General features: G+C 43.1%; 1 protein-coding gene across 6 annotated transcripts in view; it reads left to right on the forward strand.

The window, feature by feature from the left end:
• The window catches only part of slc8a2b (solute carrier family 8 member 2b), a 71,094-nt gene that overhangs the window by 12,740 nt on the left and 32,523 nt on the right, over positions 1–25,831 (forward strand). The window contains exon 2 of one of the 6 annotated variants that reach the window (XM_048264180.1): positions 1,340–1,449. The exons of 3 other annotated variants lie outside the window; for them this stretch is intronic. The gene's annotated coding sequence lies outside the window, so the exon portion shown is untranslated. Of the gene's footprint in view, positions 1–1,339; positions 1,450–9,636; positions 9,785–10,274; positions 10,474–25,831 lie in introns of those variants that run through there. 2 more of the 6 variants (XM_048264181.1, XM_048264183.1) reach the window with 2 other exon arrangements.

Genomic DNA, 25,831 nt, shown 5'->3' on the forward strand with positions numbered 1-25,831 from the left:
CTTTATCCTCAGCAATGCTGGCTGTTCGCTTTCCCATATTGCTTTGTCCTCTTCAGACTTGTCCTTGCTACATTTTTGTATAATCGCAAGACATCGTGGGGTTCTGTTGGTTTGTTTTCGGTTTCAACTGTTGTTATTTTCTTTCTCTGTCTTCGATAGAACAGTTGGATGGATTTGTCGGTTGTTGGTTTGTTTCTGTGGCTGCGGAGCCATACACGCTGCATAGCAACAAGTTCTAGACACACACACACACACACACACACACACACACACACACACACAAACACACACACACACACACAAACACACTCGCACGCGCACACACATTGCTTCTTCAATCACTATAACTTCTCACACTCTGGTAGCTTTTGCTCTCACTGCCTTTCAGTTGTTGTGTCTGTGGGTCTCTGAGGAGAAGACAGACAGAGAAAGCTGGCCCAGAATCAATACTGGCCTCTCCAGAGGCACAGGCCAAATCACTTTCATCTTCTGCACCGTAACACACATTGACACAGCAGACAGCTTTCGGGGGGGGGGGGGGGATGGGTCTTCTTCTCTACCAGTGGTATCCATCGATTCCCTGTGCTGCCCAAAACAGTGACTCACACACGTGTAGAAGGACTCAGTTTGGGCATTCCTTTCTTTAGCTCTCTGCATTCAGTAACACTGATGTTGCTTGCAGCTGTGCTCTGCACTGGTCATTATATTGAAAAGTGTTAGCTATTAGTGCCTCCTTTCTAAGAGCCAGCATGATGCACATGGTAATAGCTGGGTAAGCATTAACACTTTGATGCCTGAGACCTATATGTTGAAACATATGTGTAACAAGGCATATTTCTGTCTGTTCCATTGAATAACTCGTAACCTCTTGGACTCCAGGCAGACATAAAGCTATATTACAATACGTGGCTTGGAAAAGCCACAGGGGGATTTGGTCAAAGTGATGAATGCGTAATGTGTTCAGTGTGTTTCAGGGTGTTATCACACTTGGTCTATTTCAGGCTTCTAAACAAATTCAGATCGATGACTCAGCATTTTTTGTGCATATGTGAACACGTCAATCGAACTCAGACCCTTCTAACGTGAACTGAACTGAGACCACCTGGGGAGGTAGTCTCGGCACGGTTGGCTTTGAAGTCCATGGAATGGTTCGCATTATCTGTGCATTGTGAATCGCCCTGGGTTCTCTTTGACATGTTGCATTGTAGGCTAGCCTATTTTGTCCTACTTGACTTTCCACTGGCAAAAGAGAAGGTAAACCGTTTATTATTATTATTTTTTTTTAAAAAACTATTAACATTAGGCTCATGATCAGTTGCATTGTTTTTTTTTTAATCAGGGCACCAGCATCCTAACCTGACTCCGCCAGATGGATTGCTTCGCATTTGCTCCGCATATCCATCTGGAAACTTTCCTTTGGAGAACGTTTGGGAAGGGGAGAAAATACTGGTGAGCTGATTGGATAAATCATCTGTGTATAACCACCTATGTTGCTGATAGACGGTCCAATTCAACCAATCAGATAAACAAAGCGTTCTTCTAATGGCATCTTTTAACATACAAGTTAGGTAAGCTAACATTAACGTTTTAAAACTTACTATTGTATGTGACATGAACCTCATCAACGAAAATCCCCACCAAGTTTTCATGGTAGGCTACATGTCTGAAGAAAGCATATTCCTTCTTGTTAAGTAGCCTAACTAAGATGCAGTGCTACCAAACACTAACTTGAATTGGCCGTGGAGGATGTCTGTGTCCTTCATTCCTCCCAGCTACATTGCAGAGACTCCTAGCTTCCCCAGGAATACTCAAATATTCGGATAAAACTTAAGCGATAGCTATGCTCATCTCATCCGTGGAAGTCGCGTCACACCTAAACCCACCTCAAAACCAACGCTGATTGGACGTTCGTTTGGTGAACTGCTCCAAATTTTCTCTATCGGAGAGATGCCAGACTGATCTGCGAGTGAAAATCTGAAGCACACGAGATCAGGATGGTTTCACGAGGCTAGCAGATTACATTATGTGCTTACATAATTGCAAAAGGGTTCACGACTGTTGTAGAAAGAAATGGCAGATCTTTAATGCAATATCTATATTGCCCATTATCAGCAACCATTGATCCAATGTTGCCAAAGCACATTCTGTTTACTAATCTGATATCATTTAAAAGGCTAACTGAGAAAACATTGGAGAACCTGCAAGGTGCTGCGCAACATAGAGAGAATAGTAAGGGAGAGGTCACAAAGAAATACATTATGAAGGGGGATACGGAAATAAAATGAATAAGATGAAAGATGTTAAAGAGAAGGGAAAGGAGGGAAGGGAAAGTAAATGCCATTAAGCCCAGTGTCAGTGTGTGTCTCCTTCATTCTCCTGATATGATGTTCCTGCTACCTTGAGCTCAGTAATGCTCAGCCTAATGAGGGTGCACAGGGGACGTTGCTCCTAGCGACGGCCCAAAATGAGTCGTCACAGCACCAGAGAACTGCAGAGAGTAGTGTGGGAGGGGTGCCAGAGGAACAACTGTGTCACCTCTCACCATACTCAAGATTGAGAGAGCTTTGTTGGAAAGAAACATACAACAACTGACCTCTTTGAGTACTTCTCAACTATTTTGGTCTTCTTTATTTCATTCTTATATAAACACTAAAACATTGTGTCAGTCACATGTACGTGTGGAGGAAGCCAGAGTGGGTTCGAATCCCACCGCTGTCACCAAAATGTGGTCAAAAATATCCCGGCAACACTCAGGTGTGAGGAACCACTGCAGGTTTATTCACGATACCGGGAGCAAAGTCACTGGCAACAGCATGTTCCAGTAACACTACTCAAAGTTCTCTAGGGCGAGGCCCCATCTTATACATGTTAGTTACATTGGTAATACAAATCACATGAGTACAATGGTCTTTTCCAAAAATCCCCATACATGCAGAAATACAACAATACATGGACACTTCTTGGACATAGCATGTGATCCATGCGCCATACGCAAGTCATGTGGCTACTAAGTAGATAATTGGTCAATACAATACATATACAACCTTTAGCATTTTCTTGCCATAGTCTAGTTCCTGTCGGGATATTCCTAATATTACTGCCTCAGGCAGAATACCCTTAACTCGTGAAGAAAGGGGGTCACATGACCTTTATTAGAAAGTCGTGACATGGAGAGAGCAAATGACAGACAAAGCAAAGTTGATGCACAGTATTGAATGTATAGAAAGCATACACAGAATATAAGAAAATTAAATGTTAATCACTTCTATTTCATAAAATGTTAGTAATCCAAAATTTCTCCTTCAAATCTGTCCGGCTGTCTCTCTCCCTCTCTTTCTCTTGCCCTCCTTGAGTCTGTCTGTCTCTCTCCCTCTCTCTTTCTCTTGCCCTCCTTGAGTCTGTCTGTCTGTCTGTCTCTCTCCCTCTCTCTTTCTCTTGCTGTCTGGCTACCTGAATCAGCTGTTAGTCTCAGAGTGTGTGGACGGCTTTGTGTCTGTTTGGACCGTGAATGTGTGTGCACTTTATCAACGATTATGAGTGGGAGTGGACTTCTGTTGCCCAAAGCGATGTGATGATAACTCAGCTGAGATTCCTCAGGTCCAGTTGTGGAGCAGAGGAGGTAGAAACTAATGCCCCATGACTAGACATGGCTCATAAATGGGACTTATTTGGCTCAGTCTCTGATGCACACACACCCACCTCACACAACACAGAAACCACATCTTTCTCATCTCACCAAGAAAACATGATTAATACTGAGTGGCTGAAATAAGCTACTTTCACTACATCCAATTTTTTTGGTGTGCAACAAGTAGGCTTCACTAGCAAGTGCCTATGCCCCTTTAATGCAAAACTAATAGCCCAGTTGCCCAACAAACCAACATCTAGAAACTACAAACAAGTGCTTATGCCCTGTTGATGCACGCTCTCAGCACAACTAGCAGCTTACTCAAATGACACGGGATATTACAACAGCAGCAGCAGCAGCAGTAACAGCAATGTGCCAAAGCAGCAAACACAAGATCCCATCAAAGCAGCCTCCGTACACAACCAGTAGGCTGCACTAGCAAGTGCTTATGTCCTGTCAGTGATGCACGGCGGACACCCACGGTCACTCGCGGTTACAGACAAAAATATTTTGTCATGATATTTGCGGGCAGGTCAGTTCAAATAAATTAAATATATATATATTTTTTAAAAATACTTAAAATATTGAGAACGCTAACATCATCATAATAATTTTTTAAATAATTTTGGCTGAATGATTTAAATCAATGCAGTATGAACTTGCCACATATAGGCTACCTATGTGCAGAGGTGGAGAAAGTACACAATTCCTTAACTTAAGTCAAGGTAGCCTATAGATACACCTTGTCAAATATTACTCCAATACAAGTGAAAGTTGCTATGTCAACATTTTGTACTTGCTTTTAAAAATACTTAGGTATTCAAAGGTACAAGTATTTGTCCTTTTTAATGTGTTATAACATCCAACAGTAGGATGTACATTCTTTGGTTGGTCACAAGGACTTAAACAGACCTCTAGTTTTGCATCCAGCATCAGCATTTTTCCTACTTTCAACTTTGCAACTGTTACAAATAATGCAATAATTCACTTAAAATTGTTATTAATTCTTTATTCTAAAATCTGAAACATTTTCATCGCCAAATACAAAACAGGATAACTCAATTATGAGTAGTTTACCATTTAATGATGTAAAGATCTAGCTATGTGGTGAATGTCATGTCTGATTGTCTAATTTCATTTCAAATTTACCATGACCATGGAGGATATTCTGATGAAGAATCTGCTATCACTAGATATATAGTTAGATAGATAGATAGATAGATAGATACTTTATTGATCCCCAAGGGAAAAAAAAAGAAGCAGAGGCGCACTCAAGGGCTTGATTCTAATACAAATTTGTATTGAGAGCCGAGGTATTTTCAACAAGTCTACAGACAAAAAACTGGGAAACAAATGTTTCGGGCTTAGCCCTTTATCAATGTCTCAGAAAGTACTCAACCTTTGGAGTTCACGCACCAGGCAAAACATCTCAAACTTAAGGCGCAGACGCCGACTCGCTATTGATCCCCAAGGGGAAATTCAAGGGTCTCAGTAGCATACAGACATCACGCACACAACATGCACTTACAGACACGGAGCTACCTCAACAGGCTGCCTCTCTCTTCGGCGCCGGAACCGGACAACTATCCATAACTATCATTACCACAAAAGTTCAAACTGAACTATTGAAAAAATAAACTTCAATATGGTCTATTGCAGTGTTTTTCGACCTTTTTTGTGCCATGCACGGCACACTTTTGACACTTAAAATGTCCCACGGCACACTAACATCCTGTGTGAAGAAAAAATAAACATACCATAGCCTAAAATTTCAAATAATACACAGATACGGCCTTATTATGGCTTCTATGCAAGACCTGCTCAATAAAACAAGCGCCCTCTGTTTCATTTGTAGGTGACTATATCTAATTTAATTGTTGTTATGAACGGGATATGTGATGATTCTGTGAATACTGGATATGGGGCCCCCGTTGTACAATGCCTGCGTACCACAGTGCAATCATACAATCAATGAGAGCATGTGGTTATAAATAACAAATATAACAGTTGCTTTTCTGGACCAGTGAGTGATATTTGGGTAATTTTATGCGGCACACCTGATGATCTCTCACGGCACACTAGTGTGCCCTGGCACAGTGGTTGAAAAACACTGGTCTATTGCATTTAAAGAATCACTTCAAATGTGCCTAAAAGTAACGAGTACTTCATGCTCATATTTCAAATGTATTGGAGTCAAAAGTACAGTATCTGCCTTTCAAATGTAATGGAGTAAAAGTCACAAGTTTCCAAAAATATTAATACTCAATTAAAGTACAGATACTCAAAAGCAAAGCTAGCAGCCTAATCTTCAAGAGCATTTCACTGGGGTTTTCAAGTAGACACTCTCCTTCTGGGTTTTGTTGGCCAATGCTATCAACAGAAAGCTCAACAGTGGTGTCTGGCGTCCTAGACCCACCCCACTCCACATTCAATAGGTTCTATACTATCAAATACCAACATCGGTCCTTCCTATCTTGACAGAAGGAATCTGCTAACAGTATTCACACGTCTGCACTCACCTACTATTTAAACTCGTACAGTATGCAGCAAAAAGCAGCACTTACACCCAATCATATTTGAATGACTAAATAAATAAATCATCCAATCACACAGCACAGTCGCGTTGCAAACATGCAAATATAAGATTTGTGCAGTATCTCAGCCTTTTGTGTGTGTGTGTGTGTGTGTGTGTGTGTGTGACCACGGGAGTCTAACCCTAGGGTGCTTGACTACGCCACTTGGGGCCTTTCACACCAAGATGTACCTTAGCTAGACCTCCAACACCCTGATTTAGACAAGAGGGCTCTCGCACACAGATAAGCAAGTAATGACAGAGACGTGGTATTTCAATGAAAAATAAACAATATTTATTCACAAGCAATTCAGTAAAAAGTCAGTCTTGGGTTTGATTCTCAGGATGGAGTGCAATACATATTAGGCCCAATAGGCCAGCAAGAGGAAGGTAGTGGCTGCCACCAGGAATATTACATGTAATCACGTAGGGTTAATTTGATCAGCTGTTCAGGAGAGGTTACCTGTCCTGGAAGAGGAGTGAGACCGACACACCACCCGTGCTGCTGATTCTGTTGCCTATTCACACACACACACACACACACACACACACACACACACACACACTCACATAGGCACAGGTACTACAAAGAGTGATCACTGCAAATAGTGAGGTGCACGTTACCACTACAAATACTGTGTGAAGTGCGCGAAGAGGAGGACTCAGATCCGGCGACCTGCCCCGCAGAACAGCTGCGACACTCTGTTTCTCTGGAGGGGAGAAGGAAAGATATGGTTGCTATCGGCAATAACTGGCTGGGTCAAGAAAGCTAGATGTTAGCATTACCACCGTAACACATTACCACAGCAAAATACTGGGGCAGTCAATACCCCACCTGTTGCCGACACACCACGACGGAGGGCAGATAAATGAACAGAGCCACGCCTATGTTTAGGCCGAATCAATCGGACAAACAAAACAAAATAAAGAAAACAAAATAAGGCAAAAGCTACAATTACTTAAATCTACAGGAGGCAAAGCAGCAGTGGCAATCTTTCTAATGGAAATGGGACTCCAACAGAGTCTTTTCAGTCAAGACCTTCGGTAGATCAACAAAACACTACCCGGAAGCGTCTGGTACACAGCCAAATACCTTTCATAGGCGGTAGCACAGCGAACACAGTGTAGGGAGGACGTACGGAGCCTAGGGATCACTTACTAGCCCACCTCATGTGCTGGTCTTATAGACAGTACCATTGATGCTAAAGAGTATGTAGCCACTTGCAAGCTAAGTGGAGGGCGTGACCGAGGGGAGAGGAGCTACGGTGAGAAAAGGAGGACAAACTTGCTACCGCAGTTAGTCTGCCAGTTACATTCGCGTGTGTGTGTGTCTACCCAGTTCTGTGCAGCAGCCTGTCTGTGTTAGTTGGGGGAATCTGCCCTTTGACCCTGCAGGCTGTGTGCTGGTGGGTGTTGGGGGTGCTGAGTGCTCCTGTGGTTTTAGACATGCTGGAGGCATGTGGGGCTCTCTGTGAGGCCCTGTGGCCTCTCTGGACGTGCAGAGAGGCGTCGCTCTCTGGGCTGCAGTGAGCATGCTCAGATCAGGGCCTGATGGATGTCCTGCCTCAGCCTGCTGCCAGCTCCATTTGGCACCTCCTAATAAGGCCACAGGCATCTGTAAATGTAGCACTCCCTCACTCCTCCCTCCCTCCCTCCTCCTCTTCTTTCTTCCACTCACCCCGCTTCCATCTCGCTCCGTCTTCCACTCTCTTTTCTCTCGCTCCGTCTTCCACTCTCTTTTCTCTCGCTCCGTCTTCCACTCTCTCCCCTCCCTCTCCCCTCTTCACCCCATTTAGCCAGGGATGGAACATGGCCATCCTCCATGCTACGATTCTTCTTCTGCTCTATTGACACATTTCTTTTCTATCATCTCTCCCTCCCTTCGTTTAGATGGGCTATTGTTTTCTATTGCTAGGCTGTTGTTTTTCCTAACCCCTTTTTCAGCTGCCATCAGGGGAATTTCCATCTTAACTTTACTGTTTATCTCTCTCTCTCTCCCTCTCTCTCTCTCTCTCTCTCTCTTCTCACTGGCTCACTGTCACTGCTCTGAGTAGTGACTCATCCTGTCATTTTAAAGTAATGATGGCGATGAAGGCCCTTTCTCTCCAATGTTTCTGTACTTATTTTTCTGCTGAGGTGCTGTAGGTAAAGTGTCATTCCAGCAGCAACTGGAATCCATGCATTTCCACTGAATTATTTTTGGAATCTGATCCCTTATCATACCTGTTCATTCTTACCCGTCGCTCGACTTATCGTGACTAAATTCAAGATGGCTGCAAACGCTAAACTTCGTGAAGATACTGTCTGTATAAATCGTCTTGTAAGTAAACTACCAGTGCTTTTTCAAAGTTCTCAATTTAAACTCGTTTTAAATGTCAGGCCCCTCGGAAGTCTACCAATGAAGTGTGGAGATACATTGAGCCTCGTAAATGGGTGTAAAACAGTGATTTATTTGCATGGCTAGCCCGATGCCGAAGCACCACTATTGAAAAAGCTGTTGGTAGCATCGACTAACTAGCACCAGATTTTGGAGTGCAGGGGACAAGCCGAGATGGGCTATGAGACATACGTTCACACTCGGTATCATGTTTCAATACACTTTAGGTCAATATCACACCGGAATTCTCCTTTAAAGTCACATTATGCATGCTGGCACATAATCTCTGAAGGGGAACACAGAACAAACTCGTCTGCATACACGCACACTCTCTTTTGGTGTCTCTCTCGACCCCCGCCCTCCTCACTCACACACAACAGGCACACAAATACACATACACACTCTCATCACCAGTACATCCACTCATTCAAACGAAAATAATGGATGTAGCTGATGCATTTATGGCAAATGATACACAATTTCCAAGAACACACTTTCTCTCTCTCTCTCTTGGGGACTTACACTATTGAAAGCTACACAGCTGTAGGCCTACTCTGATTTAGAGCACTACAGCATCCTCCCACCCCATCCATCTCCACGTCCTTACTGTTCCGCGGTCCACCGATTCTGCTTTGAAATCCACCCATTCCCAGAGAGGCTTGGCCTGCATACTGATCACATGGCACCTAGACTGCTATAGCTCCAGACAGAACTCACATTTTCATGCCTAAGCACGTACTAGTGCTGTTTCTGTGGGTCCTCCTGCTCATAGATTTCCTCCATGAACCAATACAGGAAAGAGGAGAGAGGGATAAAGGAGATAGGAACCATTGAAAGCACATTAAAGAGGTTTTTACTACTCCTTGGGATGTTTTTGTTGGTAACTAGTTTTTTATAAGATCAATTTGATAGCATGTGATTATATGAAAGAGCCGCATTGTAAGAACAGATTTTATAACACAGCTTGATACCTTGCTTTATTTGCAGGCTGTGTTGTTGGCATTTGCAAGTCATGTTGGTGGGGCATCATCTAAACGTGCCTTTTTTGCCTCTTAACAGACTCAAGAAGAAACCGTCTAAATTCAAAGTTTGGACTATCACATACCTCAGTTTCCATCAGTCACTTCCAGGAAAGCCTGAGAAAGTCTGCTGTCAAGCTCGCCGTCTTTGCAACGGAAACTTGAAGTTTATTTCCCTTCAAAAATAGGTAATTGAGCACTGTAATGGTTATGACCATTTAATGACATGGAAACGGTCCAAATAATGCCTAACTTGCACGTTACTGAAAGCTAGCTCTATTCTGGCTCTGAAGTATCGTGGGAATTCAGTTGTTGCAGGAAAAGGCAAACAGAGTAGTGTGCAGATGTGACCGTACAATCTTTGAATTTAGACCATTTCTTCACAGCTAATGAGTAGAAAATACATTGTTTTGTCACATAAGGACTCTGTTCATATAGTACATGTTAAGTCTGTTAAAAGGCAAAAAGGCACGTTTAGATGATGCCCCCAGAGCTAGCATTGTAGCTGGCTGGGAGTACAGGCCATTAGCTGCAGCTACTTCAGCTCAGTAGCACCGATTTTGGTCGTTTATTTTTCCTATCGACAGTACTCGGCGATGTCTAGCGATCAAGATCCATGTAAAAACCCGCCGGATTTCTCCTGAAAGAGAGAGAGAGGAGTACTATTGCTCACTCATCCTATGAAGATCCTGTTGTTCCTCAATTCCTGCTGCAGTGGAGGTTCTCAGTAGGACATGGAGGAGGGGATGGAAAGAGAGGAAGAGGAGGAGAGTATCCATTTGATGTTGTGACAACCAGAGAAATTCACTCAGCCACTTGGGGACGGAACAGTTGGACCTCAGAGCAGGATATGAGCAATCTGTCTTCTGGCTAGCAAGTAAGTCAAAGAGAAGTGAGGGAGAGAGTGAATGAAGGAGGGAGGGGGAGCAAGAGAAGCGGCTGATGAAATATGCTGCCCTGTAAACAGCAGATAGGCCTACTGTAGCCCTCTGTAGACTTCAGGACTTTATAAATGAACAAATATGTGTCTGCGAAAGGGAGTGTGGGAGAGAGGACCCTGGAGACTGTGGTATGAGAGTCATGCTGTTACCCTGGCAGGGCCGAGGAGTGTAGTCACAGTCTGCTGGCTTGTAATCCATCTGCAGATTCATTTCAGCAACAAGGAGAAGCTCGTTGCGCTGGGCTTGTGATACCACTGGTGGCCTTGGTATGGAGACGCAAGGGCAGTGCAGAGAGGGCGAGGAAGAGCAGCCTGGGAGGCCATGTGTCAGCTCCCATCCAGAAACACCACCCACACCTCAGACCCACATTAATGCACCTGCTAATGTCACGCAGACCCTGTAGTCACCAGCTGTAGTGTGAGCCTCAGGGAGGCTAAGGCTCCAAATACAGTGAGGGATGAGAGCACCGCCTGATCGGATCTAAGAGCCAGAGTGCAGCGATGAGCAGGGAGGAGCAGGACAACAGAATGACAGAGCACAAGAGAGGGGGAGAGTGAAGCCTGCAGGCACGGAGACAAGGAGACAAGGAGCAGTTGGTGTGACGGGGGTAACCGAGGTGATGGGGTTGCGAGGCAGAAGGGATATTGGCCGAGCTCAGATGAAGAGGCAGCAGGAATAGCCCTCCCTGCACATGTGTGTGTGAGAGACGCACTAAGTGCTCCATGTCAGTGTGTGCTTATAAACGCTCTCCTTTTACAGCCCATCCCACTGCGCCTGGCACACAGGTGGCCACCGCTAATGAAGGCTTCCCAGCAGCACCTTGGCAGGACACGCACCGGCACTCTAGTCACCGTAAACACCCGCAGGGAGAGATGGAGAGGAAGGCGGGTGGCACAGATAGATAGAGAGAACCCAAGAATTTTGTGCTGTGAAAGGGAAAGAGAAGATTGAGAAAATAAAACAGGGAAAGGACAGAAAAAAACAGACCAAAATGGCTGAGGATACACGATGGTTGAGGACAGGACTTTAATAAATATGCCCAGATATGACCTGCGGTGCAGCTCACCTGGACAGCTCCACGTCATGTTATTGTTTTGGAGGAGGATTAGAGCACTTGTGAGCAGAGCAGAGCAGGCAGTGCAGGCAGACCATTAGCAGATATCAGCAATCTCCAGCACAGCCCTCTGCAAAACTCATGTCACATCCACATCCTCTCTGCACCATCGTGACATCAGTTGACACCTTCTTTGAAGTCATCTGCAGTAATCCACAGTGCAGTGGCACGGTTCCTGCTGAGTGCTCAATTGCAAATTTGTCATCGTGCATTAGTGTAAATAGAGCTCAGTAGAGACTAAACAGATGTCATGTGTACTGAGTAACTCCAGATGCCGGTCCAAACAGAAGTCTAATCCTCTCTGACACAGATCAGGAGGGCTGTTCACATGGCTGATGTCTATGCTGCCCTGTGGAAGCGTTTCCTGTTTATTAAGTCCCTCTGAGTCAGGGAACAAGGTGATGCTCTACATCTAAATGAGCCTCCTCTTCAAACCTCCGGCAGCACCACATGGTTGTGGCTGTCTCCATTGCTTCTGGTATGTGGCAGAAAGTGATTAATAAATTCATTACTCTGGCGCAGTCAGGGCTGATTTGTCATTGGCCCAAGCCATTGCCATCATGCCAATTAATGGCTATGATTAGGAGTTAATTGTCTTGCGGCTGCTCTGGACTGTGTTCCATGGTTGAGGTCTGCCAGGTGACAGATGACCGCTGGACTCACTGGCAGTATTGGTTCTCTGATGCACTGTTTGGAACAAGATTCACATACGCACTGACTCCCGCAACCTAGAAGCACCAAATGGCTTCAGAACCTGAAATCAGCTGTAACTGAGTTACTATATGTTGTGTGTTGCCAAGGTGTTTCAAATGTTTGCTTTAGGAGCGCAAGACCAACTTTCTGCTGTAGGGTAATTACATGAGCTTACTGTTCTCATCACAGGAGGTGTGCCATTAGTATGCAAATGTATGCCCATGGAACGATTGCAAGGATTTCATTTTTTGGTTTGTCCTCTGTGTCTGCAGTCTTAATTAAAGAGTGCAGACTTTCTCATTCCCACCTTGCAGCCCCACCTGCCATCTTTATCCAGTGCGAAACAGTGAAGAAACGTTGCTGTGCAACATAATTTGAGCTTTCATAAATCACTGGGAATAACAATAGCATCGGCTGAAAAATGAAAGAAAAGTAGGAAATATAGTCAGGTCTATGGCAGACACAGCATGGAGTAATGTGTAGTTTCAGCAATGCTGTGTGAAGTGCCAAATCAATACTTTGTTGAGAGCCCATTCCGTGTCTGTCAGCATCACCTGAGAGGTCTCAACTACAGTAACCATGTTTGGATTCACCATAAAGCCATGAGGCATATCCACTCTGAGAACCTCATCTACTCAGCCACAATGAGGTGTTGTGGAAACGTAGTCCTGTGTGAGACCTCACAAACAACTCACCTAGCTGGTCACATACACAGTGCACAGGTGGAGTCTCAGATCCATAGCTGGAGGAGGTGAGAGAGAGCAGGGCGAGTGAGGGCCATGAATAATGTAGGCCCTGCCAGACACACTCCACACTGGGTGGCTCACTGATGTATGGATCCGCCTGGGGAACTGGCTGCTTATTGACGGGCCGAAAGGCATGATTGGTTATTAATCAGTGTGGTTGAACCTAGCTTAGATGGAGAGGGCCAGTGTTCACTTTTTAATCACTAGCATGTCTTTGCTGCCTTTAGCTGGTGACCTGGTGAAAAAAATAGGTTAGAGACTTTATAAGTAAGAACAAACATCCAAACACAGCCAATAGAGATGAGGCAGCAGCTGTGTATGTCTCGTTTTTTTAATGTGTTATTGTAATGAGAGTGGGGCAATGCTTATTGCATGACCACCATTGGTCCCCTGTTGTAAACATTGTAGATGGTGAGAGAAAGGTATGCTGTGTAGCTTGATTGTTGTGTAGTGTATTACCATACCAGGACTGGTGTTTGGGATGTAAAAGACAAGCCTGGGGCTTCCCTAAGGATCACCTCTTCTGCCACAAGCAGCATGGCTCACTTAGAGAGGGATGCTGCGTCCCATTTCCCCTGTCTCTGTTTTATGCCTCGTTCCCCATTCTCCAGCTCTCTATCGCAAGTATGATGTCATTTTGAGGGCATCTTTTCTTTAACTGCACAGAAGTGATAGTGGTCAGTCAAATAGACAATATAATATCAATCACAGTGAATGAGCAGGGTTGGTTTTATAATCATTTATTGATTCTTAATTCTTGTAACTTTATGTATCTTAGTGCAATGTAATTTGCTCTTTCCACAGATACTGTTTAAAATGAACAACACTGAACTCAAAAACAAATAGCAATTAAATGGATCCCTGATTTATTGGAAATGCAGTTTTTAATGATCAATTAATATATAAGTAATGTATGTTGACAGTTTGATATTTTTATTTTCGCATGAAGCTACAATAAATAGTTCACATAATGCATTACGCCAATGGCATGAATTAAATGAGTAATAATAAAATAGCTACATATATAAAAGAGAGCATATATAAAATGAGCGTAATATTTCATAAATAAAATGACTTGTTCTTGTACAAAGCAACAGGCATTTCCTTCCTTGAAAGTTCCTCAAGTTCAGGCAACACTGCTATGTCATCATGCTTCTTAAAAGCAATGAATGAGTAATGTCATTTTTTGACCTTTGATTTTGATTTGTCTGTCCTTCCATCTCCTTGCATTCCTTCTGTGGGTCTAGAGATAATCAACAGGAAACAGAGACAAAAGGAGACATGAGGGGAACCATAGCAACAGTTCAGCTGAGATGGGCTTTTGACCTGGACGCAAACCTGCACACTGTGGAGACATTGCACTTGTTTACTCAAGTAGTAGAAACCCTCAAGTAGAATCATGTCTTGGCATTATCTTTGCTTGAACCTCGTTAATGAAGACCTCTATGGTTAATGAAGACGTAAATAAGGGGAGTTTCTTCTTGTTCTGCACTGTACTTTTGTACTTACACTGAAGAGGGCACACGCCGAAATGCGTCTGTGCAAATTAAAAGTATTTATGCGTAGTGCGGCCTCTCTCCTACTTGATGTGATCTAACTATTCAGGCCAGCACTCTAATAGTTTAGAAAAATACACATTGAGTGAAGCCTTTTCCTATCCTCACTTACCATGTCAGGAGCAACTACAAGCCTTTATTAGCCCCCCCCCCTCCCTTAGGCCTTAATCATGAAAGTGTTTGACTTTTCCCATGTGATTTTGCCTGAGGAGAGACACTGTTAGGATATGTTATTAGGAGACATGTTGTTTAAAAGCCCCATACTGAGTGTCCCCAGTGGGAGATTTTCTGCTGTTCTCATGGTGCAGTTAGGTTTGCTCTCATGCTCTGCTCTGGCTGCCATGCATCAATCTCATATCTCAATTTATTATACGGCTCTTCACAATGCAAGTAGAATGCTCCATTGACTTGAATGGGATTTCCGAAAGTTCTAGCGGTCATTATTTCTTGGGAAAGGACCTCTGAAAACAAGAATGACCGCTGTCAATGGCAACGGAGTTTGTGCTTGGAACTTCATTCAAAAGTGAAAGCAGACGGTTGATCAGCTGTGTTCTAAAGAATGTTTGATTCAAGTTCAGCGTGTGTTGCGAACTATTTGTTTCTCAGCAAAAGCCACGACGAAACGGCAACAAATAAGTGTAAAGAGACATATCATGGAGTTTGTTTTTTCGTTTTGGCAAGTAGCTGTATAATAAGCGGGATAATGTATAGAACGCCGGTCATCATGGGAAAATAAGTCCCTTCAGGGTGAAACAAGACCGGTTCGTCCTGTCGGGACTTATTTTCCCCATAATGACCGGCGTTCTATACATTATCCCTTACATATTTCCCTGGAATATTAATGATTTTATTCAGGGTGATTCACGAAAAAAAACATATTGTTCAGCATATTATTTTATGTATGTACAGTATACATATTATATATATTATATACATATAGTATTGGGCAGCCGTGGCCCACTGGTTAGCACTCTGGACTCGTAACTGGAGGGTTGCCAGTTCGAACCCCGACCAGTGGGCCACGGCTGAGCAAGGCACCTAACCCCTCACTGCTCCCCGAGCGCTGCTGTTGTAGCAGGCAGCTCACTGTGCCGCGATTAGTGTGTGCTTCACCTCACTGTGTGCTGTGTTTCACTAATTCACAGATTGGGTTAAATGCAGAGACCAAATTTCCCTCACGGGATCACAAGAGTATATATACTTATAATACTTACTATACTGTTTATATTATATATTTATTATCTGTACAAGCACAAGTACATACACACACCTATACAAAAGCCATCATCCACACAGCATTCCATCTTCACCCTGGAGAAGCCCTATCTCTTGCTGTCATCTGTAGAAGGAAAATCAATTTGTTATTAAGGAGCTCAGCTGCTCCTGGCTAAATGGAGCAGGAGGAGGATGTTGGGTGTTGTGGGGTGGGAGTGAAACGCACCCATGTCATGAGGACACAAGAGAGGAGGTGGAGGGAGAAGAGCAAAAGGAGAAAAGAGAATATAAGGAGGATGAAGCCTTGATGGCAGGCAAGCTGTACGAGTTGGTGAGAGAGACACAGCACGAGGGAGAGAGGGAGAGAAAGAGAGATTATGATGGGATGTTGGAGGGTAGAACTGGGGAGAAGGGGAGGAGAAAGGCAGAGTGATGTTTGAGAGCAAAAGGAGGACTAGGGAGAGGGGGAGGAGATGAAAGAGAGAGAGGGAGCAATATGCTAATGACATGGGAGTTGCACGTAGCCACAGGGCCCGCAGCGGAATTTATTATGCAATAAAAAGGGTTTGACACAGTTGTGGAATTACTGAATTGGTAGCTTCTGTGCAGCTTAACTGAGTGGGCGTCCATATGTTATGTGGAACAAAATCCATAACTGTAAGATAGGGCATTTCATATAATTAATGTTAAATATTGCAATAGTGTCAGACAGAGTCTGAGACCTCCTTTTACATTATTTTTACTTTTTTCAGAGCAAGCATGGACAATATATCATTGTATTGTATTCCTATTAAGTCCTGTGGCAATCATCTTGTCAATATCTTGAGCTGTTTGATAGACCAAATCTTTCCATACAGTCTTTTAGTACTGTCAAGACCTTCTCTGGGGCCTGAACTTTTGGATGTGGAATGACATTGCTCAATAATATATTCTCCTTAAGAGATATATTCTCCTCCTTGTGTTTTTAAAGACATGCATGTACTGAGCTGTAAGGAGAGATGTTGCTGGTGATGAGGACCCCAAACATATCAGAGAATGACACTTTATTTATTCTGTGAACATGAAATGTGCTTTTAGAATTGTATTGCCACTGACGTGGAAATGGCCTCCCTCTTGAGTGTCAGTAGTCTGGTGACTTGATATCATTACTTTGATTTGTTCCTCCGTGAGCTCTGGAGATCAACCACCCTGCTGTCCCCTTTTGCCCTTTGCCTTTCACTTTCCCTGTGCAGTAAAGCCCTCCCTCAGCGGTACCACTGCAGTTCTGTGAAAGAGGATTACACCACCATCACCATTATCTAGTCCTCAAGCATATTTGCCTCCCACATGAGTGCACTCTCTTCCTGTCTGTCCCAAACTGGTAGGAGACACAGTGTGTTACAGACCAACCCTCCATGTCATTCCAGGACACACTGTTTACTGGCAAAGTAATGGGAGAAGGGTGGAGATAATAGACATTTGTATTCAGTAGGTTCAACATGAGGCTTCAGTTTCTCTCCAAAACACCAAAGAAAAGCTACACCATACACATACAGCACTAATGTTTAAGTCTCATCACTGGGCTCCACAGTGCAGCACCACAGGTTTGATAGCAGCCCACCACTACCAGCTGGCCTGCATGACTTTCATTTGATTTTCTTTTGTCCAATCTAGTTATTTCCCCACTACAGGTCTGGGAGAAACTGAGCCTTCTGTTGTACAAAGAAATAAGGCTCTGTTAAAATGGGTAATAATAACACACCACATTCACCCGTTGTTTTCACTGATTATCTCACATAGAACTGCAATTTTATAAGGCTGTTCAAGAGCATAACTTGTGCTAGGCTGAAGAATACAGATGTAAACACTGCTAGTTTGTCGGTAAGGATATGAATTATTATTCTATAGTGTGTTATTAGTTAGCCTGTCATTCGTGACCTCATACATGAACAATACATCAAAGCATTAGGTACGGTGGGTACATCATTATACGATTTATTAAGAATGGTCATGATTTCTTTTTTGCCAAAAATGTGATGACTACCGGTCAATTTCTGATTTAAACACAACTTGTGCAAGTTCTCTAAACAAATGTCATTATTTACAACTTTAGTTGAGGGGCTACATACATGATGAACTCATGAACAATTAACCTTAAATTCATGTAATCATGATGATGAAATCATAAATCATCATGATGTACCCACCTTAGTTGATGTGTTGTTCACACATGAGGTCATGAATGAGAGACTAGAATTCCTGATGATTCATAAGATATAAAGGAATGAAGTCATGCCTACTTCATGATAATTCATGTACCCTTACTGCACGTTATTTGTTAATTTTGTGACTGGAATGTGAATGCATCCATATTGAACTCATGGATATCATAGGCCTACGATAGATTACATAATTACTTTCTAAACATAGACACATTTTCCCCACTAGGACTTTTTTCCGCTGTTAAATTCATTTATTTAAGTCAAGCTAAGCCAATAATATTCCCTCCCATAATAAATTACAGGCACATGGAGTCCCAAAATCAATGGCTTTCAGGTGTGATGACCTGACAGAAGCATGAAATCCATCAGCCTTTAATGGACTAGAACAGACCTGATAGAACAGACCTGATAGATTGGTGGATGCACACTTGTTATCCAACAGTGCTTGACCTCCCAATGCTCTTCTGAATGAACGAGCATGCAGTTCCACAGACATTCTAAAATCCTGTGGGAATTCTTTCCAGAAGAGGGGAAGCAGTTAGAGCTGCAAAGGGGGAACTAACTCGATTGTAATACTGATGCATTTAGAATGGGATGCCATTGTACTTCCTGTGCATGTAATGGCAGTTTTCCCAATGCTTTTGTCCACATGGTGTATTTTCACTTGAACTATTTTCTTGGCTCTCTAACCATTTTCTCTGTCATGCAATCATATGGGGTCAACTGAAAGTAGGGGGAGAGGTCAGGAATGTCAGTGAACCTCATTCATTTATAGGTAACCACACACCCACGATGTGGCTCTGAGGAGCCCAGTGAACTTTTTCACAAAGGTCAAAAAGCAATCAGGTACAATTGAAAACGGAATGGAAAAGGTAGCCAATAGGGTTGTGTGGAGTCTACTCCTAGCTGTACAATGGAGAGGCAGGCCTGCCTATGGAATAACAAAGCTCATTCTGGCATCTTAGTTTGAGTGAGCGCATGGTCAGGCTGACGTTGGAGCGTCTAGATGAACTGCCCGTGCCTGGTCATTCTGCAGCTGTCTCATCATAAGCAGTGTTGTGCCACAGAGTGGTAGAGCACACTTGAATGACTGAGGGAGAGGGCAGACAGAAAGGAATCAACTGTGTGCTGTTCATGTAGAATCCTTCAAATCTCTTATTATCTCCAACGAGGCTGTACTAAGATCATGGCTGTGTCGTGCTAGTATCTATATGAGTATAGATAGATCATGTGATGAGCAGATGTGTCACACAGACTTATGGCTTCAAGCACATAAACACATATACACATTGCTGCTCACAGTGTCACATGATGTATTTTATTCAATGAATTTATTGTATTTTCATCAATAATTGGAGTTTTTGCTTACGACCAACCCATGTGTCTCCCCTAGACTCCCAATGCATGGGTATACAACTTTGTGTGTGTGTGTGTGTGTGTGTGTGTGTGTGTGTGTGTGTGTGTGTGTGTGTGTGTGTGTGTGTGCAATTTGCATGTGTGTGTGTGCGCAAGAGAGGTGCTTGTATGCATGAAAGCTTGCATGCAGGAAGGTCTTTACTCACTGGTACTCTTCGTGTGGACTTGGAGAAGTGGATCATTAGCTCAGTGATCTGACTCCCCCGCACTCAGCATCTACTGTTGAGAGTTGAATGTGTCCAACTGGTTCAAGGTTTAGATGGAGGGCTGAGCTATTGAATGTGGTCCTCCAGTTCATGTGCTAATGTTTATGTGTATATTTATTACAGTATTATTTTCTCATTACTAAGATGCAGTTAATGAAACTGGGATCCAATTGATCAACACATCTTCTCCTTCTTAGCACAGCAGGTTGTACACACATTTTCAAAACCTTTAACATAGCTCTCATGGAAAGACTCTATTGCACAGGAAGCCATGTTTACATTATGAGCGGACACATTTGTCCAAAACAACGTACCATACAAAACACAGCAGAGAGATAGCACACCCCTTCCTTCAATATTCCCACATACGCCACAAGGATTTTGTTAGGTGGGCAGACTGCCCCCACTTGTTTCCAGCCTGGGCTGCCTATAGAGACTTTTTTTACAGTGTACTCATGGAATGGGGCAGCTAGCGTGAAGTATTGTGAGATGATTGCTGAATGTGACAAAAAAATGACTGCGCCTTAAGCTGTCTTAACAAGTGAAAAGGGCAATTCCACTGAAAACTGTCACGTCCATAACGCCAACTAAATGCCATGGTATTTGTATGATGCGAATGATTAGGCTATGTGAAAAGTATTTCATGTAAGTTCTACAACCAAAAAGAGTGAATGCTCAAATTTCAAATAATCATCATTCACATCATACCATACCATGGCATTGTGTTGTTATGGCGTAATGGACGTGACAGTTTTCAGTGGAATTGCCCAAAACCATCTATTTATATCTCTCAGATATCGCTTGCATAATTACAAATCTACTGTAGGCCTATGTGAAACTTCTTTGCACATTTTTTCAATCAGCAATCATTCCTTATCCATAAAAGATGCCACCCTGTGTTGTTGTGTTGTAATGTACAGTATTGGGTATTTCGTGAAGAAGTCAGTATGAAAGCTCATTAGTCCAGGCACTTTAGATCTATGTCAATGAAAACTGACAAGTAAGTTGTACTTGAATGTGCAAATGTGTCTAGTCTAAGTACTTACTGTAGGTCTTCTACATCAGTGACAGTTATATATTGAGAGGAAATAATACAATTCATGCTGTGATATGCTTGCTTGCATTTTTACACTAAGTATTAACAAATAGCCCAAACATCGCAAAAATTAAGGTTGAACCTGCCAAAATGGAAAACTATTTACAATTTGTTGTCTATTGTGTAATGATTGATTGAATATGTACACTAATTTGACACAGGTTGTTTTGTTTGAAGGTAAGATTTGCTTTTATTAGCTTTAGAACCTATTACAAACAAAATCTGAAAAACTGTAACTGGAGTTTGTGTGTGTGTGTGTGTGTGTGTTGTCTGTGTGAGTGTGCGTGCGTGTGTGTGTGTCTGTGTATACGTGTTTTTGACTGCAGAAAATAGAAAAGTTCAACTTCCATCCAAGGAAGTGAAGGCTCAGAAAGTGTTTTACAAAAATCTATTTGGGCTCTCCTTCAGAGCATTAGGTCCCATTCAGCCATACAGATGCCTCCAGCTGGCTAAAGGGCCCGGAGTTTACAGGGACCCGCTGGGGTGCAGGAAGCATGCTGTGAAAATGGCCCTCGCGTTCATTACCAGTGTATCTTGGATAATTGCCAAGAGTGCTAGTTTGGACTCATTTGTCTGTGTGTGTGCGTGTGTTTGTGTGTGTGTGTGTGTGTGTGTGTGTGTGTGTGTGTGTATTTGTATGGTACAGTGTAAGACAAAAAAAAAAGAATAAAACGTGTCCAAACATCCTCTATATTTACCACCTGAGCCGATCTTGTGGCTCAGCAGTAGGCATACAGTGGCAGTCATTGGAAAATTGCAACATGAGTCAATTACCTTCCTCTCTCACTAGGCTTCTGACAGCCTCTCCACCAGCAGACTGAGTGTGCTGTGATGGGTGGTGAGGTGGGGGTGCGTGGGGAGGCCTGGTGCCTTGTTTTTTTTTTCATATTAGCAGCACCAGCTCCATCAAGAAATGGTGACCGAGATATATGTATTTATGGGGTCTGTTACAGAGAGCAAATGAAAGCGGAAGAGGGCATTGATTTGGGGGTGGGTTGGGCGAGCAGGGGGAGGGAGGTGTTGGTGGCGTGACATGAGAGCGCCTGAGAAGGAAGGAGAAGAGATGCCAAGGAGCAACATGAGTGATGAATTGGGAGAGAAGGAGGGGAGACCCCGACAAGTCAGGGACAGAGACACAAAACAGAGAGAGTGTGTAATGAGATGCCAAGATACTCAACATTCTGAGACATGGTTTGAATCACATGGAGAATAGAAGAATAGAAGCACATGACAGGAGAGACAGAATGAGTGCGATGGAACGAGAGTTTTTAGGAGAGGCAAAAAGATGCCAGTGCTAAGGAGAGACATTTTGGAACAGTTGGAATATTATCAGACACAGATGCACCTGTTTCTCCCATAGAAACCTAGGCAACCCTGCAGTAGGTAAGACCAGCAGAGACCCACCATATATGGCAGATGAAAGGGAGCGTGTGGGTTCCCCATAGACATTCAGGCCACCCATGTCAAGAGCCTCTCCTGAAACAGCCATCTGACAACAACCAGCTCAAGTTCAGAGATCAGGACTTATTTCAGCTCCATTGTCTGTTGCTGTCATGTGTTGGGTTCTCTCTTGTTTGTGAGGAAGACAGAATAAAATGGGACATGGATCTGTGGGATATGAACCTGTGGTTCCTGCTCTGTAAGTCTCTCAGAGCTGAAAATGGCATAACTAAAATTGTGCAGTGCCACAAAAGCTTGGCTTAAAGGCAAGAATAAGCAAGGGACTGTATTGTGCTGTTTGTTTCCAATATTATGTTTTACCAGTTGAATGGCATACATTTCTGAATCCAGCATTGGTGTTTAAATTGCATCACCATATTGTGTGTCTGTACGTACAATAAGTTAGCCTAGTAGAGGCATTTAATGTTAAAATAGATTATTAAAGTCTACATTGGCATTAGCCACGTTTACATGTAAATAAATACATATAAATATATAATATAATATAAACACCTCAATCGGAATAAAAATGCCTGTTCCGATCAGAATTTTAATTGGAAGGAAAGAGGTGGTGTAGTCCGTTCCTATTCCGATTGAACAGCATGTATATGGTCAATCAGATTGCCTGCTGTGTCTTCTCAAGGAAAAGTAGGCAACAACGAATCAAAGATTCTAAAGCGCTTGAGAGCACCTGATCAGTACCCCACGTAAACAGAGAGCACAAATTGTTCAATCGGAATAGTCTAATCAGAATGAGAGAAAAACTGTCCATGTATACCCACCTATTGGGATTGGGCACAAATCACTGATTGCCCTATTGCCAGTGTGATGACCTTACTCCATGTATTGTTTTGTAAACAGTAAGTGCCTCTTAGAGACATGCCCTAAAAGCTATTTTAGCTTACACCTGACACTGTCTGCAGGAGGTCACAATGGAACTTTCCAGCCATTGCTGTTGTTGCCAGCTGTTTACCTTGACTAATTCAGCTGCTGCACATACATAGATAGTGCAGATTCCACAAGAGATGAGGATGACCCCTCAATCCTCTTCCTCTGCTCCTCTGCACGCTCTTCCTCTCTGACCTGGCCCCTGGACAATGCAAGTGCAAGTGAATGAGAAGGGATGTGTAGTCCATCATCTTTTCAGGCAGCTGATGGAAAATCGACAACAGCCCTTAAGCACTGAGGCTTTTAAGAAGAATCTCTGTTTGCCAGAGTGTTTGGTAATTCACTTTATGTGTACAATGTGTAATGAGAAATGTTGTGACTGCTGTGACTTTGACTAAATATAGTAGGCTACCAATTAATACCGTAAAATGCAAGTGTGTATATATCTGTTTTATTTACCAGTATTGTGAGGTTTGTGTGTGTGTGTGTGTGTGTGTGTGTGTGTGTGTGTGTGTGTGTTTGTGTGTGTGGTTATAAGAACTGTTGGAGTATGAAGTCCAATATGTTCTGATACAATAGATGTTAGTAATGCATGCTGAGCAGTGTTTGGAATAACGCCGTTTCAAAGAACGGCGTTAGGTAACAACGTTATTTTTTCACTAACGGGGTAGCCTAATCTAACTAATTACTTTTCCCGTTGTTACAACGCCGTTAACGTTACTGGACGTTAAATGCGGTGCGTTACTATGCATTGATTGAATAAACTGTGTAATCCGAAAGCACCCTGGCTCACAGCTAGTGAGGAGGTGGGTTAATAACGACGTAAGCGATTATGATTGGCTAAGGCAGAGTCATGTTTCATGATAGCCAATCAGAGCCATTGTTTTTACACACTTGCCAGCACACGTGCCACACACACACCAACCGCTAAAGTAGAGATTTGACGAAACAGCAGAGGTCAGGAGCAATCCGAAAAGTTGGCCTTTTCAAGGTGGAGATATAAGCACTACTTCAAATTCATCAAGGGAAGAACGTGCATGTAATGTGTACATTATGTCCAGGAGCGAAGACTTTGTCAACATCCGTTGTAAGCAACTCTAATTTAAATATAGCTGCAAGCAGCAATGAGGGGGCCAAGCAGATAGGCCGGAGTAACCATGGCAACGAAATGCTGTTAGCTCAATGCTGCAATCAGACGTATGGCCATAAGCTGTCAAAGCAAGTTTCACGTCTAGCACGTCAAAAGTTACAAGGCAAAATGCATTTTTGCTAATTGCAGTGACCCTAGAGGTCAAAGGTCACCAAATTTCTTCGCCATTCACCTGATTGGGTCATGAGTCCATGTACCAAGTTTGGTTTTGATACATGCAACGATTGCTGAGATATGAGCTCACTTCCTGTTTGGCGGCTTCGCCACAAATTTCGATTGGATGTGACGGGCGAACGCTTCTATCAATTGTTACAGAAATTAATGAAGTGACAAGGCATGGTCTGAAGATGGTCTGTGCCAATTTTGGTGAAGATCAGATGAAATTTGTGACCTGTGCAAAATTGTTGGTGTTTTTGATCAAATCAAATATGGCGGCCGAATAAATTATATTGATGTGACAAGTTGCCCTCAGTTGACCTAAGGACCTTTCACAGTATTACCAGACACCACTAGTACAATTTAATTCTAAGCACAGCAGCAGGTACAGGCCAAAAGGCATGTTTGTGAATTACAGCGCCCTCTAGAGGTCAAAGGTCACTAATTTCTTGAGGGTCATCCTGATGGGGTCATGAGTCAATGTACCAAGTTTGGTTTTGATACATGCAAGGGTTGCTGAGATATGAGCTCACTTCCTGTTTGGCGGCTTCGCCGCAAATTTTGATTGGCTTTTACGGGCGAACGGTAATACTTCCGAAGACAAAAAGTGATAACTTTTGTGAGGCTTGGTCTGAAGATGATCTGTGTCAAATTTGGTGGGAATCAGAGAAAGTATGTGACCCCTGATACATTTTAAGTGTTTTTGATGAAATCCAAAATGGCGGAAAATCCATCATGGCGGAAAATTACGTCATAGGGTGCATTGAACTCGGCTTGGTCCAAGGATTCCAACAATACCTGACTTTTGAAAATCGGACCAACAGGTCAAAAGTTACGTGCATGAACGCACGTCCAACTTTGGCCTGTTGGTGGCGCTAAAGGGTTCGAGTTGCCAACATGAAACTTGGTGACATGAATCATGGGACCGTCCCCAATCAGTGTGCCAAATTTCCCAACTTTTTACCATACGGTTCTATGGGCTGCCATAGACTCCCATTGCATATAATAATAATAATAGGAAAACGTAGAAACACAATGACGTCCTCGCAGCTTCGCTGCTTGGCCCCCAATGAAGCATCTCACACACGCATCTAAAGCTAGTGGCCAAAAACACCGATACCTCCGAAAACCACAGATGATAGCTCGCCATCCACTAGCAAAGAAGGACTCGGAGCAAAGTCCTCCAAGCATAGACTGTATATACAGTCTATGCCTCCAAGCAGCATAAGCTCGATCTTTCTGCCTCACAACAAAAACCTATGACACAGGCTGAAGTCAACCATAGGTCTGTCGATGTGCAATATCTTGAATTTCCCCTTGGGGATCAATAAAGTATCTATCTATCTGTCTATCTATCTATCTATCTATCTATCTATCTAATAAATATTGAGAGTTATGTAGCCTACAAACACCTGTC

Source organism: Alosa alosa, chromosome 15, assembly GCF_017589495.1.
Source record: "Alosa alosa isolate M-15738 ecotype Scorff River chromosome 15, AALO_Geno_1.1, whole genome shotgun sequence".
Taxonomy (NCBI): Eukaryota; Metazoa; Chordata; class Actinopteri; order Clupeiformes; family Clupeidae; genus Alosa; species Alosa alosa.